The following is a 16,981-nucleotide window of genomic DNA, read 5'->3' on the forward strand; positions in this document are numbered from 1 at the left end:
TAATAACAACTACAAACTAAAACATCTTAACACAGAAACCGTGTAGGTAAACCCATTATAACATCATAAGGTAATGAACTAGTATGCCATAAAATATATTATATAAGAGTATAATGCAATGATGTGAACCAATCTCAACCGTATAATATAGATATTCCTGACTCTTAGCCTGCTCCCTCTCATCACCATTGCTTTTTTAACCACATCTAATCAAAGTCAAGTCAGAGGATAAACCTGAATTAGAGGAAAGAAACGTGTCCTGACTACAACAAACGTATCGTTATGCGTATCAGTACTACAGTCAATACAACCACACTATCAACCCTTTAAACGGATGCAATAGGATAGATTGTCGTATCCATAAGAACCGTTCTATTTTGGTACCCCACTACCCGCACACGCTTTGCAAGTCTCGGGATTAAAATACAGCAGGTGAATGGATAGGACAGGGCTGAACAGGACATCATAATGAATAGTATCTTTTCAGCAGCATTTCATACTATTGAATGATATATAATCTGGTAGGCTATACATTTATGATATATAAAATACGGATTTGATTCCACAAGGGGGCGCTTCAACAAATCACTATTAGCCTAAACTTTGCCAACAGTGCACCGGAGTCCAGTAATTCATGTTCTCGTTACATGAAGATCATTAAATGAGTATGGACGCGTTCAACTTCATTCGTATAGGCTACTGCGTTGTCTGCCAGGGCAAATTATTCCAAAGTTGAAATACATAACATATTTGACACTTTGATGTAGGTGGTTTGCCAACAAAACTTAAACCTACAATTCCAAGAAACACGAGCATTTCTGCTATCTTCACACAGCATACAATGTTTTAATGAAGACAACAATTTGAACGATTTCAACTTTAAATGTACAATGCAAAATAGACTTAGATTTCTCTCATTTCTCTAATTTGCATACTTACATGTGTAGGTTTGCCCTCAATTCACCGTGCACAGTCCAGTCTTTGTGAGCGTTCAACAAGTTCAACACTGACCTCGGGAACTCCTTTAAAATGCGCGTGTTAATCTTACTGTGACGAGTTTGGCATAAACGGGATGCTAAATATTGATGACCAAAGATTGAAAACAAGCTGAATGGAGCTTGAGGCAGCGATTGAATGGTCCCCCCGCGCACACGTAAATCTTCCTAGAATCGCTGTGCAAGTGCAACATCTCTTTGGCGAAGAGAAACGGGATCACATGAGATTTTCTCCCATTTAAATACAAATGGTCTGATCGCTGTTAGTGGGTCTTAGATCAGCACAACCACAGAAAAAATGTGAGTATTTTGACACTGGGCTATGTCCAGCTGGTCATCATTCCGCCATGTGCCATTCCATTATCGGTATTAGAACCGTGTCTGCAGGACACAAACAATTCCACTAGGAAAAACTTTTGGGGAACGCTCCGTTGTCTTTCATGAAATCCCCCTTTTTAATTGTATCATTTCTTAGATCCACAGTCAATACGTTTGATTCCGGTGAGCGGATATCTGAATCTACCCCCCCCTCTCTCTCGCTATGTACTACAGGCAATAAAAGGGGACATGAATCACTGCGCTGCCGAGAATATCCTCCAATGTGCCCGCGTCACGCATCCCTCGCGCATTACACATAACAGCGCATCGCTGCAAACTGCTCAGTGGAGATTGCGGGTAAGAGATAACGCACTTGGAGTCCATCAGGTGAAACCGCTCGCTCAGCTTAAATATTCTTCTAGAACTCAATACCCCCCCCCCCCCCCCCCCCCCAGCAGCGAGTCCTCTTTTATGACCAGTCTGAGACTCAATGGGGTTGATGTAGCTAAACTTGGAGGACAAATGAGAGATCACTGTGAACCGTAGTTTCCTATGCCTGCCACCACTTTAACAAGGACAGAGCAGAGCGATCTATATGAGATAAGCAATCTCTTCTAAATGCGAGCTAGTGATTGCAACCCTTACCTCTACCTCAATACTTGTATGTTTCTGCAGGGTCCTAACGTGTGCATTTCATTTTGATATTGTAATTATGATTATTATTATTATTTTTTTTTAACTATTTGTCCTATTTTTTAAAAACTCTCTTAAATTTAGTTGGTTTGGTTTAATGATATAGCCTAATTGTTTAAATGTCAGGTAAACATTTCTCGCCTAATAGGCGCATTGGACATCGTGGTGATGTTTGTGATTGACTGGGAGATACAGGAAATAACTATATCAAATTGTTAAACACATAGGCCTACACCATGCCTAAATATGGTGCTCGTCAGCCCCCATATCTGCCCGGGTTAAACGAATGAAGGTTTGAAAAGTGGAGTAGGCTATAGAGGTCGGTTAAATTAAGACAAGAGGAGTAGACTATAGAGATCTGTTAAAAGCAGGCACTTCACCCCATAGTCCACATTACGAATTACGCGCTCAAATTACAGCACACACAAACACACACACACACACACACACACACACACACACACACACACACACACACACACACACACACACACACACACACACACACACACACACACACACACACACACACACACACACACACACACACACACACACACACACACACACCGTCGCCCGCCTTGATGAGTCAGTAAAGTTGCGGACAGTTTAGCAACGTCATTACACCTTGTGTAAGACTCAGTCTGTTCGCTGACTTTCCACTGCAATTTACCCGACACTGGCAAAAGTGGAAACATTAGATTTCTACAGGGGGTTGAGTCCGCAGCAATCTCTCACACGGTCATGATATTAGCCTTGGGGAGGGCCCAGATGATATTAAAATTCGATCCATTCTGACAGTAAATCCTCAAGCGGCGACGATCCGGGGAGAGAATGAAACCATAAACAGCACAGATGGAGCATAGTAGAACACTGAATATTCATTATTGACCCTGCACCTGATTTGCCACTTAGGACCGGTTTCCGGGACACATATTAAGCCTAGTCCTGGATTTAAAAGCTATTTGAATGTTCTCCATTGAGTAGCAAAGGAAAGCAGTCCCTATAGCGTTTACTTATAGAGGTCTGCATGCATTAGGCCTATACTCCACACACACAGCTCACCACTGTATGAGCAGTGCCGTGCAGCCATCAGACCTCTGATCAAATCACATGATATTTGTCACATGCTTCGCAAACAACAGGTGTAGACTAACAGTGACATCCTTACTCATGGGTCCTTTTCCAACAATGCATATTGAAAGATAAAGATAAAACACAAAATATAAATAATGACATGAGGAATAAATACACAGTGAATAACGAATAAAAATAACGAGTAAGTACCAGTACCGAGTCGATGTGCCGGAGGGGTAATTGAGGTAGCTATGTACATATAGGTAGAGGTAAAGTGACTAGCAAACGGGATACATAGACCTTCGCAACAGTTTAGGCATATGTGGTGTGTGTGTGTGTGTCTGTTTGTTTGTGTGTGTGGTGTCAGTATGCATGTGTGCACGCGTATGTAGTGTCTGTATGTGTGTATTGGACATTCAGCCCTACAGTGAGGTATGTGTTTTGTTGGACATTCAGCCCTACAGTGAGGTATACTGACTCAATTATCTGTCAGATATTCCCGAACAGCAAGAGTGCAACAACACTTTGGCAAGTTTTACACGATGCGGCGAACGTACAAATAAATCAACGGTATAGAGAAGCAATCTAGTGATGCTGAATCCAGTGTACTTTCATAGCCTATTTATTGCTGAAGCACTATGTAAGACAATTGATTATCTATGATCTGTTTTAATCATAGACAATTATAAACTTTTCTTGTCAGCTGTCTGAAGGCACACAATCAAAAGGTGTCTTAAATAGACGCGATCATCCCTCCAACATACCAAAACAGGTAGGTAGACCTTACCTTTTCTCTCAAAGCTTCATTTCGTAACTTTGCAAAGAATAGTGAAGATCATGGAACACACCGATGTATATCTTTTTTTAAACCGGGACATTGTTGTTCACGCGGAGAGCAGAGCCTTGCTCCGAAACGACTAGTTCACTCCATTGCTTCCCCGGAATGGGGAGCGAAGGCGCGGATGCCACTTCAGTTAGTGAAACACCTAGACAGACACATGCGATATCACGCAACGGTAAATGCAAGTACTACTTTGGATTCTACTTAATCCTTGTCTGAAAAACTCGTTGGTCGAAAAAAATGCAAAGGCTGTAGAGACTATCGGCTTGAAGACGGAGCGGTTATAATACCGACACTCATGTAGTGCTACAGTATACTGACATGTAGTGAGTTATCATGTCTATCGAGACACACAGTTTAAGCATTAAACAGAATAGTGGAACCATCGTGTTTAATCAATATCAATGCATTTGTTAAGAGTATATATATATATATATATATACATTTTTGCCTCTGTATAGTCATATAGCAAGTAAAATGTCGCAACTAAGTTTTGTAAATGATCTCATGCCAAAAGATAACACTACAGACCACAGATTGACCAGTGGAAAATCTCTAACAGGTGACAGTCATAGGATGGTTGTGGAATCATGATAATATTGCATCTGAGCCCGTCAGAGCTCTTTTGAGCAAACATAGATGGAAGACAGCCACATGGGCTATTTTTGAGTCGGCATGTGAATTGATAAAACATTAAAGTTAAGCATCATCCTAATCCTAAAATGGAAAACAATTATTACAATTGTGTTACAGTGTTATGTGCTCTGCTCAAAATGCATTGCACGTTCACTTCAAGAGAAAAAGACCAGACAAAGTGTAGCGCTATGTAGATGCGTCAACTGGCCAGTCACGTCAGCACCATGGACAGTTCCTCACACTTTACATTTGCAGCGGCGCTCATGTCAGCACGTGGACAGCTCCTCAAGTGACTCCGGGAGCAAAAGCAATTAATCTAATAGGAACATGCTTCATACCTTCACAATAACCAGCAATGGAATAACACAGGCCGTTTCATGCAATTCTATTTTCCTGTAATGCCTATTTTATGCCCACTTAGCTACACCAATGGCAGAACAGATGTATAGTACATTTTAATACAGATGGTATCCACTGAATTTCTTTAACCAGGTAAAAATGTTCCCATTGCAACACCAGAACTCAGAGGAAAAGAAGGAAAAGCTTAAGTCTATTTAAAACAATGCCCCAGGGTCAGGTGACCAGATCACGGCCCTTACTGTGGTTATAGTCTACAGATCACGGCCCTTACTGTGGTTATAGTCTACAGATCACGGCCCTTACTGTGGTTATAGTCTACAGATCACGGCCCTTACTGTGGTTATAGTCTACAGATCACGGCCCTTACTATATTTATAGTCTATAACTCAAGGCCCTTACTGTAGTTATAGTCTATAACTCAAGGCCCTTACTGTAGTTATAGTCTATAACTCAAAGCCCTTACTGTAGTTATAGTCTATAACTCAAAGCCCTTACTATAGTTATAGTCTATAACTCAAAGCCCTTACTGTAGTTATACATCAAATCAAATCAAATTTTATTGGTCACATACACATGGTTAGCAGATGTTAGTGCGAGTGTAGCGAAATGCTTGTGCTTCTAGTTCCGACAATGCAGTAATAACCAACAAGTAATCTAGCTAACAATTCCAAAACTACTACCTTATAGACACAAGTGTAAGGGAATAAAGAATATGTACATAAAGATATATGAATGAATGATGGTACAGAGCGGCATAGGCAAGATACAGTAGATGGTATTGAGTGCAGTATGTACATATGAGATGAGTATGTAAACAAAGTGGCATAGTTTAAAGTGGCTAGTGATACATGTATTACATAAGGATGCAGTAGATGATATAGAGTACAGTATATACGTATACATATGAGATGAATAATGTAGGGTATGTAAACATTATATTAGGTAGCATTGTTTAAAGTCTATAACTCAAAGCCCTTACTATAGTTATAGTCTATAACACAAGGCCCTTACTGTAGTTATAGTCTAGAACTATCTAGCCCTAACAATAACCTCTCAATCGACAAAGGTTGTTCTATCTAACAGTCACTAAACAATTACCCATAAAATATCACACAGACAGAGGGGTAAAAATGGTACTTAAATGAGACATCAAATGTATCGTGGTAGAACGGATTGCAAAAACCAATTGTGATCCACTGGCCCCTTCCTCTTGTGATCGAAAAGCTTCCGTAGCATGTATGTCTGCTGTCCCCTTTCAGCACAACCATGCGTCTTCAAATCTGTGTGGAGGTTCGATAGCCGGCACTGCAATCCACACAGACTGGCATTCATGTGCCTCACACTCCATTATTTGTCATCCTACTCTGTCAGTGTGTGTGTGTGTGTGTGTGTTTAGTGTGTGTGTATGTGTGTTTAGTGTGTGTGTGTGTGTGTTTAATGTGTGTGTGTGTGTTTAGTGTGTGTGCCTTAATCTGAGTGTGGCAGTGTGCTTTTCTGACATATATTGTACGTCTACAGCTGTTTTTCCACCCATCACTGTCTCACAGACGGCAGGCTGAGTATTGGATTTTACCTTGGTTCAATGGAGTGTACTGTTGCCTTCATCCGGTCGGTAAGTAAGTGCAAGGCAGTGTGTGTGAGAGGGAGACAGGCTTACTTTTAAAAAATCCTGAAAAACAAAACAAAACTAGACGTAATAATAATCAGGAAGTTCGTTACAAGCACTGGAACAAAATAGTTTGACAACATTTGCTACATCGTTGTCAGCAGTGGGATGGTTAGGACACAATAATACCAAGAATAAAACCATTATGTCGTAAAGCCCAGTAATAGTTATATTACTACTCAACTGGTAAATGTATCCTAATTAAGAGGACATCCATTGTTAATTTCACCATGCGCTCTAGAGCTGGCTAAAGTCCCTTCGTCAATCTGTGTTTTACAGGCCTCTGCTGATACTGCATAGTGTTTAAAACCCAAAACTCGACTCCCCTAAATTGAAATATAATAAGTAAAAAAAATAAAAATAAACATTACCTGAGAAGAATTACACAGGAGCGTAATCCAAGGAAATTGAAAAAGGATTAGAACCATACAGGCCCACGTAGTTTGTGGTGGATTTGTACTTCACTCACCCACTGATTGAGATTTGGGTGTCCTGTTCGGATTTGTGTTGTTGCTCTGCAAGCGATTTGGGATTTACTTAACAGCACCAACCAACTCTTTCACTGTTGTGATTGGTTGCTGTTGTGTCCGTCCATGCAGTCATGTCTCACTGAATTCAGTTCGATGCATTTCTGACACACACACGCACGCACGCACACACACACACACTCACGCACGCAGGCACACACACACACACACACACACACACACACACACACACACACACACACACACACACACACACACACACACACACACACACACACACACACACACAGGACACAGGACACAGGATTTCCAGCTAAGCATTTGAATGTGAAGTCAGTCACAATGGGGCGGCAGGTAGCCTAGTGGTTAGAGTGTTGGGGGATCGAATCCCAGAGGGATTGAATACTCAAGCTGACAAGGTAGAAATCTGTCGCCCTGCCCCTGAACGAAGCAATTAACCCACTGTTCCCCGGTAGGCTGTCATTGTAAATAAGAATTTGTTCTTTAACTGACTTGCCTAGTTAAATAAAGGTTAAATAAATACAAAATAAATAAAACAATCCTGGTATAGGGATAAACACAAACTCAGCAAAAAAAAGTAACGTCCCTTTTTCAGGACCCTGTTTTTCAAAGATAATTAGTAAAAATCACTGTTTCCCATGCTTGTTCAATGAACCACAAACAATTAATGAACATGCACCTGTGGAACGGTCGTTAAGACACTAACAGCTTACAGACGGTAGGTAATTAAGGTCACAGTTATGGAAACTTAGGACACTAAAGAGGCCTTTCTACTGACTCTGAAAAATACCAAAAGAAAGATGCACAGGGCCCCTGCTCTCCTGCGTGAACGTGCCTTAGGCATGCTGCAAGGAGGCATGAGGACTGCAGATGTGGCCAGGGCAATAAATTGTAATGTCCGTACTGTGAGACGCCTAAGACAGCGCTACAGGGAGACAGGACTGACAACTTATCATCCTTGCAGTGGCAAACCACGTGTAACAACACCTGCACAGGATCGGTACATCCGAACATCACACCTGCGGGACAGCTCCAGGATGGCAACAACAACTGCCCGAGTTACACCAGGAACCCACAATCCCTCCATCAGTGCTCAGACTTCACAATAGGCTGAGAGAGGCTGGCCTGAGGGCTTGTAGGCCTGTTGTAAGGCAGTCCCTCACCAGACCTCACCGACAACAACGTCTCCTATTGGCACAAACCCACCATCACTGGACCAGACAGGACTGTCAAAAAGTGCTCTTCACTGACGAGTCGTGGTTTTGTGACACCAGGGTTGATGGTCGGATTCTCGTTTATCGTCGAAGGAATGAACGCTACACCGAGGCCTGTACTCTGTACCGGGATTTGGAGGTGGAGGGTCTGTCATGGTTTGGGGCAGTATGTCGCAGCATAATTGGACTGAGCCTTGTTGTCATTGCAGGCAATCTCAACGCTGTGTGTTACAGGGAAACATCCTCTTACCTCATGTGGTACCCTTCCTGCAGGCTCATCCTGACCCTCCAGCATGACAATGCCACCAGCCATACTGATCGTTCTGTGCGTGATTTCCTGCAAGACAGGAATGGCAGTGTTCTGTCATGGCGAAGAGCCCGGATCTCAATCGCACTTAGCACATCTGGGACCTGTTGGATCGGAGGGTGAGCAAATCTGGTGCAGTCCATGAGGAGGAGATGCACTGCAGTACTTAATGCAGCTGGTGGCCACACCAGATACTGACTGTTACTTTTGATTTTGACCCCCCTCCCCTTTGTTCAGGTACACATTTTTCCATTTCTGTTAGTCACATGTCTGTGGAACTTTTTCAGTTTATGTCTCAGTTGTTGAATCTTGTTAAATTCATACAAATATTTACACATGATAATTTTACTGAAAGTTAACGCAGTTGATAGTGAGAGGACATTTCTTTTTTTGCTGAGTTTTTATAGGAACACATAATAGTATTTGAACAGCAATTCTATGTGCGTCAATGTTTGTATACAAAAGAGTGATTGGAACGTAGCCTTATTGTTAACAAGACAATTGTACAGTATTGGGGTAAGAAAACATGTCCTGCAGTATGTCCTGCAGTATGTCCTACAGCATGTCCTGCAGTAGGTCTTGCAGTATGTCCTACAGTATGTCCTACAGTATGTCCTACAGTATGTCCTGCAGTATGTCCTGCAGTATGTCCTGCAGTATGTCCTACAGCATGTCCTACAGTATGTCCTACAGTATGTCCTGCAGTATGTCCTGCAGTATGTCCTACAGCATGTCCTGCAGTAGGTCTTGCAGTATGTCCTACAGTATGTCCTACAGTATGTCCTGCAGTATGTCCTGCAGTATGTCCTACAGCATGTCCTGCAGTAGGTCTTGCAGTATGTCCTACAGTATGTCCTACAGTATGTCCTGCAGTATGTCCTGCAGTATGTCCTACAGTATGTCCTACAGTATGTCCTACAGTATGTCCTGCAGTATGTCCTACAGCATGTCCTACAGTATGTCCTACAGTATGTCCTGCAGTATGTCCTACAGCATGTCCTACAGTATGTCCTACAGTATGTCCTGCAGTATGTCCTACAGTATGTCCTGCAGTATGTCCTACAGTATGTCATACCAATATGTCCTGCAGTATGTCCTGCAGTATGTCCTACAGCATGTCCTGCAGTAGGTCTTGCAGTATGTCCTACAGTATGTCCTACAGTATGTCCTACAGTATGTCCTGCAGTATGTCCTACAGTATGTCCTACAGTATGTCCTACAGTATGTCCTGCAGTATTTCTTGCAGTATGTCCTACAGTATGTCCTACAGTATTTCCTGCAGTATGTCCTACAGTATGTCCTACAGTATTTCCTGCAGTATGTCCTACAGTATGTCCTACAGTATGTCCTGCAGTATGTCCTACAGTATGTCCTACAGTATGTCCTACAGTATGTCCTGCAGTATGTCCTACAGTATGTCCTACAGTATGTCCTGCAGTATGTCCTACAGTATGTCCTACAGTTTGAGGCTTCTTCTTCTACTCTTACTCAGCTATTTCACACTTTCCTAGCACCCTCCTTCTTCCTAGCACCCTCCTTACTCCTAGCACCCTCCTTCCTCCTAGTGCCCTCCTGCTTCCTAGCACCCTCCTTCCTCCTAGCACCCTCCTTCCTCCTAGTGCCCTCCTGCTTCCTAGCACCCTCCTTCCTCCTAGTGCCCTCCTGCTTCCTAACACCCACCTTCCTCTTAGTTCCCTTCTTCCTCCTAGCGCCCTCCTTCCTCCTCGGGGGCTCCTGCTTCCTAACACCCTCCTTCCTCTTAGTTCCCTTCTTCCTCCTAGCGCCCTCCTTCCTCCTCGGGGGCTCCTTCCTCCTCGGGGGCTCCTTCCTCCTAGCACCCTCCTTCCTCCTCGGGGGCTCCTTCCTCCTCGGGGGCTCCTTCCTCCTCGGGGGCTCCTTCCTCCTCGGGGGCTCCTTCCTCCTAGCGCCCTCCTTCCTCCTCGGGGGCTCCTTCCTCTTCATCCGTCTGTGAAGTTATAATGCTGAATATAACAGAATGTCAGATGCATATTTGGAATTTGTTTATTTATTTGATGACATTTGTTGTCCCATAACAGCTTTTTTCCTCATCGCCTGCTGTCAGACCAATGCTTGTGTTTCTCAGACTGGGAAGACATTGTAAGAGATATACGGGACTTTGACCCTTTGGACAGAATAGTTGTTGCCTACCCAGGAGCTCTAACATAATGGATTCTCTTCTCACACATAATGCCTCCAGAATGAGTTAGATTAAAAACATTCTCTATTGATCTTACTCTCCATCGTAGTGCAATACAAGACAAATAAACCCATTTAAAGTTTCTCTGCCAAGGATGGTTCACAATTGGTTTAGTATTGGGCAGAGAATGGCTGTGTATGCCAGGGTTTGATACAGAGTTCAGGAGCGGCTGGAAGCTAATACTGCACTTGACATTTCCAATATCTGCACATCTGCATTTAGTCTGTCTACTGGGCGGAGAACGGGCAGGGTAGGAGACACCTATGGCACAGTGGCAACTAAGTGAATTTGAACCAAAACGTGGCAGCAGGGCAAATTTGAGCCAAAATGTTGCTGTGAAGTCAGATTGAACATTGAAAGTCAAAAAAGACTACTGAATAACATCCTATATGCCATGCAGCTCCTGTCTCACCCCCTCTCCTAACTCCTGTCTCACCTCCTCTCGCACCTCCTGTCCCACACTGCAGAATCATGAAGACAAAAACACGTTTGCCATTCCGTTATTCATATATACTGAACAAAAATATAAACGCAACACGCAACAACTTCAAATATATTACTGAGTTACAGTTCATATAAGGAAATCAGTCCATTGAAATGAATTAATGAATTAATTAGACCTTAATCTGATTTCACATGACTGGGCAGGAGTGCAGGCCCAGCGAATCAGAATTTGTTTCCCCCCACAAAATGGCTTCATTACAGACAGAAATACTTCTCAGTTTCATCATCTTTCCGGGTGGCTGGTGTCAGACGATCCCGCTGGTAAAGAAACCGGATGTGGAGGTCCTGGGTTGGCGTGGTTACACGTGGTCTGCGGTATTGAGGCCGGTTGGACGTTCTGCCAAATTCTCTGAAACGACGACGTTGGAGGCTGCTTATGGTAGAGAAATGACAATTGAATTCCATGGGATCTTTTATTTCAGCGCATGAAACATGAGACCAACACTTTTACATGTTGCAATTTATATTTTTGTTCAGTATACATGAATTACCCTATCACACATGATCACCTTACTGTAAGCTAACTCTCACATTGTGGAATGAAAACAGAAATACCTTACTGTAAGCTAATTGGCTAGACTCTCATACTGTGGAATGAAAACAGAAATGCCTTACTGTAAGCTAATTGACTAGACTCTCACACTGTGGAATGAAAGCTGAAATATCAGAGAAATCTGGACATTTGTCCTCACCTGACCTCCATAGCAGTCTTGTTTGGGTAATATAATAGGATAGCAGTCTTGTTCGGGTAATATAATAGGATATCAGTCTTGTTTGGGTAATATAATAGGATAGCAGTCTTGTTTGGGTAATATAATAGCACAGCAGTCTTGTTTGGGTAATATAATAGCATAGCAGTCTTGTTTGGTTAATATAATAGCATACATCTGTCTTGTTTGGGTAATATAATAGCATAGCAGTCTTGTTTGGGTAATATAATAGCATACATCAGTCTTGTTTGGGTAATATAATAGCATAGCAGTCTTGTTTGGGTAATATAATAGCATAGCAGTCTTGTTTGGGTAATATAATAGCATAGCAGTCTTGTTTGGGTAATATAATAGCATACATCAGTCTTGTTTGGGTAATATAATAGCATACATCAGGGAGTTTCAAATTAGAGTTCAGTCCACTATTGGATTAATCTATAACATTAATAGTGCATAACCATTAGAATGACAATGAGGTCAAATATGATATCAGATTCAGTTCAATGGGTTCAAGTCTATATCCCAGTGAGATGGGAATCCTGCAAATATACAGTACCAGTCAAATGTTTGGACACACCTTCTCATTTAAGGGTTTTTCTTTATTTTTACTATTGTACACATTTTAGAATAATAATGAAGACATCAAACCTATGAAATAACACATATGGAATCATGTAGTAACCAACAAAGTGTTAAACAAATCTAAATATATTTTATATTTGAGATCCTTCAAAGTAGCCACCATTTGCCTTGATGTCAACTTTGCACACACTTGGCATTCTCTCAACCATCTTCAGGAAGTAGTCACCTGGAATGCATTTCAATTAGCAGGTGTGCCTTGTTAAAAGTTAATTTGTGGAATTTCTTAAGTGGAAAAGTCTAGGAGCAACAACTGCTCAGCCATAAAGTGATAGGCAACACAAGCTCACAGAACGGGACTGCTGAGTACTGAAGGGTGTAGCGCTCAAACATCGGGGGGGGGGGCAACTCCACATGAATACTCACGATTTTGGAATGAGATGTTCGACAAGCAGAACAAGCAGAACTTTTGTTCATGTAGTATGTATATATACAGTATATATATATATATATAAATAAACATGTTTCTAAGCCATTTAAAATTGCAATAAAACAAATAGTTCATATAAACATGAGAAAAAGCAAACCATTTCAATTAAGAGAACTTCTTGGTTGAATTGATTCATTTAACTCCATCCACTTAGATAATCAATTCAGACCGATTATAACAACACTTAGGCTCTCCACAAGTTCAAGGACATCAGCATTATTCCGTAACTGTCACGCTCTGACTAGGCTGGGCATTCTATGTTCTTTTTTCTATGTTTTTGTATTTCTTTGTTTTTGGTCGGGTATGGTTCTCAATCAGGGACAGCTGTCTATCGTTGTCTATGATTGGGAACCATACTTAGGTAGCTCTTGCCCACATGGGTTTTGTGGGTAGTTGCATTCTGTTTTGTGTTTTGTACCTGACGGAGCTGTTTCGGTTGTTCTTTTTGTTACTTTGTATTTAGTGTTCAGTTCTATTTAATAAATGACGAACACGTGCTGCGCTTTGGTCCTCACCTTCTTCCACCAACGGCCGTTATAGTAACAATAGTGAGATTGTTTCCATCCTTCCTTCTTTACAACATAGGCCTACAATTAATGACCAAGTGTCCCTCTGCCCTTTTTGCTGCTAAGCCAGTGCGCTAAGCCAGTGCTCTAAGCCAGTGCGCTAAGCCAGTGCTCTAAGCCAGTGCTCTAAGCCAGTGCTCTAAGCCAGTGCTCTAAAGCCAGTGCTCTAAGCCAGTGCTATAAAGCCAGTGCTCTAAGCCAGTGCTCTAAGCCAGTGCTCTAAGCCAGTGCGCTAAGCCAGTGCTATAAAGCCAGTGCTCTAAGCCAGTGCTCTAAGCCAGTGCTCTAAGCCAGTGCGCTAAGCCAGTGCTCTAAGCCAGTGCTCTAAGCCAGTGCTCTAAAGCCAGTGCTCTAAGCCAGTGCTATAAAGCCAGTGCTCTAAGCCAGTGCTCTAAGCCAGTGCTCTAAGCCAGTGCGCTAAGCCAGTGCTCTAAACCAGTGCTCTAAGCCAGTGCTCTAAACCAGTACTCTAAGCCAGTGCATTAAGCCAGTGCTCGAAGCCAGTGCTCTAAACCAGTACTCTAAACCAGTGCTCTAAGCCAGTGCGCTAATGTAAGCCTGATACTGACACTGCTAACGCCAGCTGAGCTTCTCCTGAATATCCATCTGGGATGGAGAAGGTCTTGGAATGTTTTTTTGAGTTCTCCTATAGGTGTAGTCCACTTGGCTGGTTATATGTCTGGAAGTGTCCTCTGAGGGAGACATGTTTCCCTCACCCACCACTGTGGTGTCCTGCCTCACATCGACTGGTTCATCCAGATAGAGCACCACGTGCTTCCAGTGGATGTCCAGTTTGAAAGGAAATGTGGACCAGGGGCTTTTCCTCACTACCAGGAAAGGTTACTGTGAACCACACGCTTGATCGCGTTCACAGCAGACGAAACAAAACACTCGCACTTGAATGCCCCCTTCACTGATTTCAACTGCTCTGTGGTAAATGAGTACAGATACAACTCTGGCGAACTTGGAGGGGTGGGAGAACACGTCCTCTATCATCACCAAGTTCACGGTGATGTCATTGTTCATGATGCATTTCCTGGCGAATTCAGCCATGCATGACATGTCCATACTGGTCCAGAAACTCAGCCAGCCCTCCACCACCAAGTCATTTAAAAAATTTTTTTTAACCTTTATTTAAATAGGCAAGTCAGTTAAGAACAAATTCTTATTTTCAATGACGGCCTAGGAACAGTGGGTTAACTGCCTTCCATGGAGGAATTGTACATTACACCCATCAATGGGTGGGGTAGCCTAGTGGTTAGAGTGTTGGACTAGTAACTGGAAGGTTGCAAGTTCAAACCCCCGAGCTGACAAGGTACAAATCTGTTGTTCTGCCCCTGAACAGGGAGTTAACCCACTGTTCCTAGGCTGTCATTGAAAATAGGAATTTGTTCTTATCTGACTTGCCTAGTTAAAAAAATAAAAAATCTTCTTGAATGGTAATATCAGAATAACTGTCAAAGTACAGGTTATCCTGTACATTTCTGTCTAATTTCCTTTTCTTTGTGAAGTGGAATTTTCCTTGCCCTCAAATTCTTGTTATCACATTGGAAATAGAATGTCAGTGCATTATATGTTCTGGAAGTGGAAACGGGTTGCATCGTGGTCTTTGTAGTTTTATAAGCAGTCAAATGTGTCAATGTGATAGCTATTTGCTTGCGGTAGAACTACATTTCCCACAAGTAAAACGACGGCGGTCGCAATGCATTGTTTAATGCACCTATTGAACAATCAATGACATGAATAGCAGGACATCAAAAATCATCTTAAAGAATAGTGAGAAACATGTTATGATAGTGAAAATGGGACTAGTGAATGTTCACCAAGACAACCTTGCATATCAAATGCAGCAAGAAAACCATCATCATCACTGAAAAGCAATAGTGTACACATCTTGCTAAAACAGGATACAGTGGCCATCCTAGGCCTACATGTGCTCCGTTAGGATATGTTTTGCAGTGGGGAAGACCAATTATAGGCTACCCAGCATGCCCACAAATAGTTCTAAGCTGTCCATCCCAAGAGTTATGGCAGGCAGAACACAGGTTTATGGCACTGTTCTCCTCTTTGAGTGAATCCTCTGTGACTTTCTCAGTTCCTTCCAAAGATCCTTGGCTAGTTCTAGTGGAGGATGAGCAGGAGCTGTATCCCATTTCACTAAGATGAAAAGGAGAGTAGGGAGCTGCCAGGTTGTTGAGTTTTCCAGCATTCCAGACGGCCTGTTTCAAATGGAAACACAGGGCAGTGTGATGAAACATTTGAGACACGTGTGTAGTGTGAGCATATCATGTAAGAAACTTTACCATGACCTGGTTTATCAAAATTATTAACATTAGAAACAATTATTGTATATTTTTTGGGGGGTTCTGTGCCCGTGGTAAATCAACACATTTTACCATTTGCCACAAAATGTAGGCCTACTCATTTTGCATAGCAGAGTGGTTCCCAACTCTCAGTCCTCCACAACCCCTAACAGCCCAACTCCAGTCCTCCAGTTGGGCTGTTGGGGGTACTGGAGGACTGGAGTTGGGCTGTTGGGGGGTACTGAAGGACTGGAGTTGGGCTGTTGGGGGGTACTGGAGGACTGGAGTTGGGCTGTTGGGGGGTACTGAAGGACTGGAGTTGGGCTGTTGGGGGGTACTGGAGGACTGGAGTTGGGCTGTTGGGGGGTACTGAAGGACTGGAGTTGGGCTGTTGGGGGGTACTGGATGACTGGAGTTGGGCTGTTGGGGGTCCTGGAGGACTGGAGTTGGGCTGTTGGGGATAATGGAGGACTGGAGTTGGGCTGTTGGGGGGTACTGAAGGACTGGAGTTGGGCTGTTGGGGGGTACTGAAGGACTGGAGTTGGGCTGTTGGGGGGTACTGGAGGACTGGAGTTGGGCTGTTGGGGGGTACTGAAGGACTGGAGTTGGGCTGTTGGGGGTCCTGGAGGACTGGAGTTGGGCTGTTGGGGATAATGGAGGACTGGAGTTGGGCTGTTGGGGGGTACTGAAGGACTGGGGTTGGGCTGTTGGGGGGTACTGAAGGACTGGAGTTGGGCTGTTGGGGGGTACTGGAGGACTGGAGTTGGGCTGTTGGGGGGTACTGACGGACTGGAGTTGGGCTGTTGGGGGGTACTGGAGGACTGGAGTTGGGCTGTTGGGGGGTACTGAAGGACTGGAGTTGGGCTGTTGGGGGGTACTGGAGGACTGGAGTTGGGCTGTTGGGGGTCCTGGAGGACTGGAGTTGGGCTGTTGGGGATAATGGAGGACTGGAGTTGGGCTGTTGGGGGTCCTGGAGGTCTGTATAGTCCCCCAGG

At 43.2% G+C, this 16,981-nt stretch overlaps 1 protein-coding gene and 1 pseudogene across 3 annotated transcripts in view; both read right to left on the reverse strand.

The window, feature by feature from the left end:
- Positions 1–4,028, reverse strand: part of LOC109878698 (netrin-G1-like) — a 257,212-nt gene extending 253,184 nt beyond the window's left edge. The window contains exon 1 of one of the 3 annotated variants that reach the window (XM_031836409.1): positions 3,871–4,028. The gene's annotated coding sequence lies outside the window, so the exon portion shown is untranslated. Of the gene's footprint in view, positions 1–939; positions 1,560–3,870 lie in introns of those variants that run through there. The other 2 variants (XM_031836408.1, XM_031836410.1) reach the window with 2 other exon arrangements.
- A 10,202-nt stretch (positions 4,029–14,230) lies between these two features.
- Positions 14,231–15,603, reverse strand: LOC109878699 (protein arginine N-methyltransferase 6-like; annotated as a pseudogene).
- Positions 15,604–16,981: the final 1,378 nt, after the last annotated feature.

This window comes from Oncorhynchus kisutch, linkage group LG11 (assembly GCF_002021735.2).
Source record: "Oncorhynchus kisutch isolate 150728-3 linkage group LG11, Okis_V2, whole genome shotgun sequence".
Taxonomy (NCBI): Eukaryota; Metazoa; Chordata; class Actinopteri; order Salmoniformes; family Salmonidae; genus Oncorhynchus; species Oncorhynchus kisutch.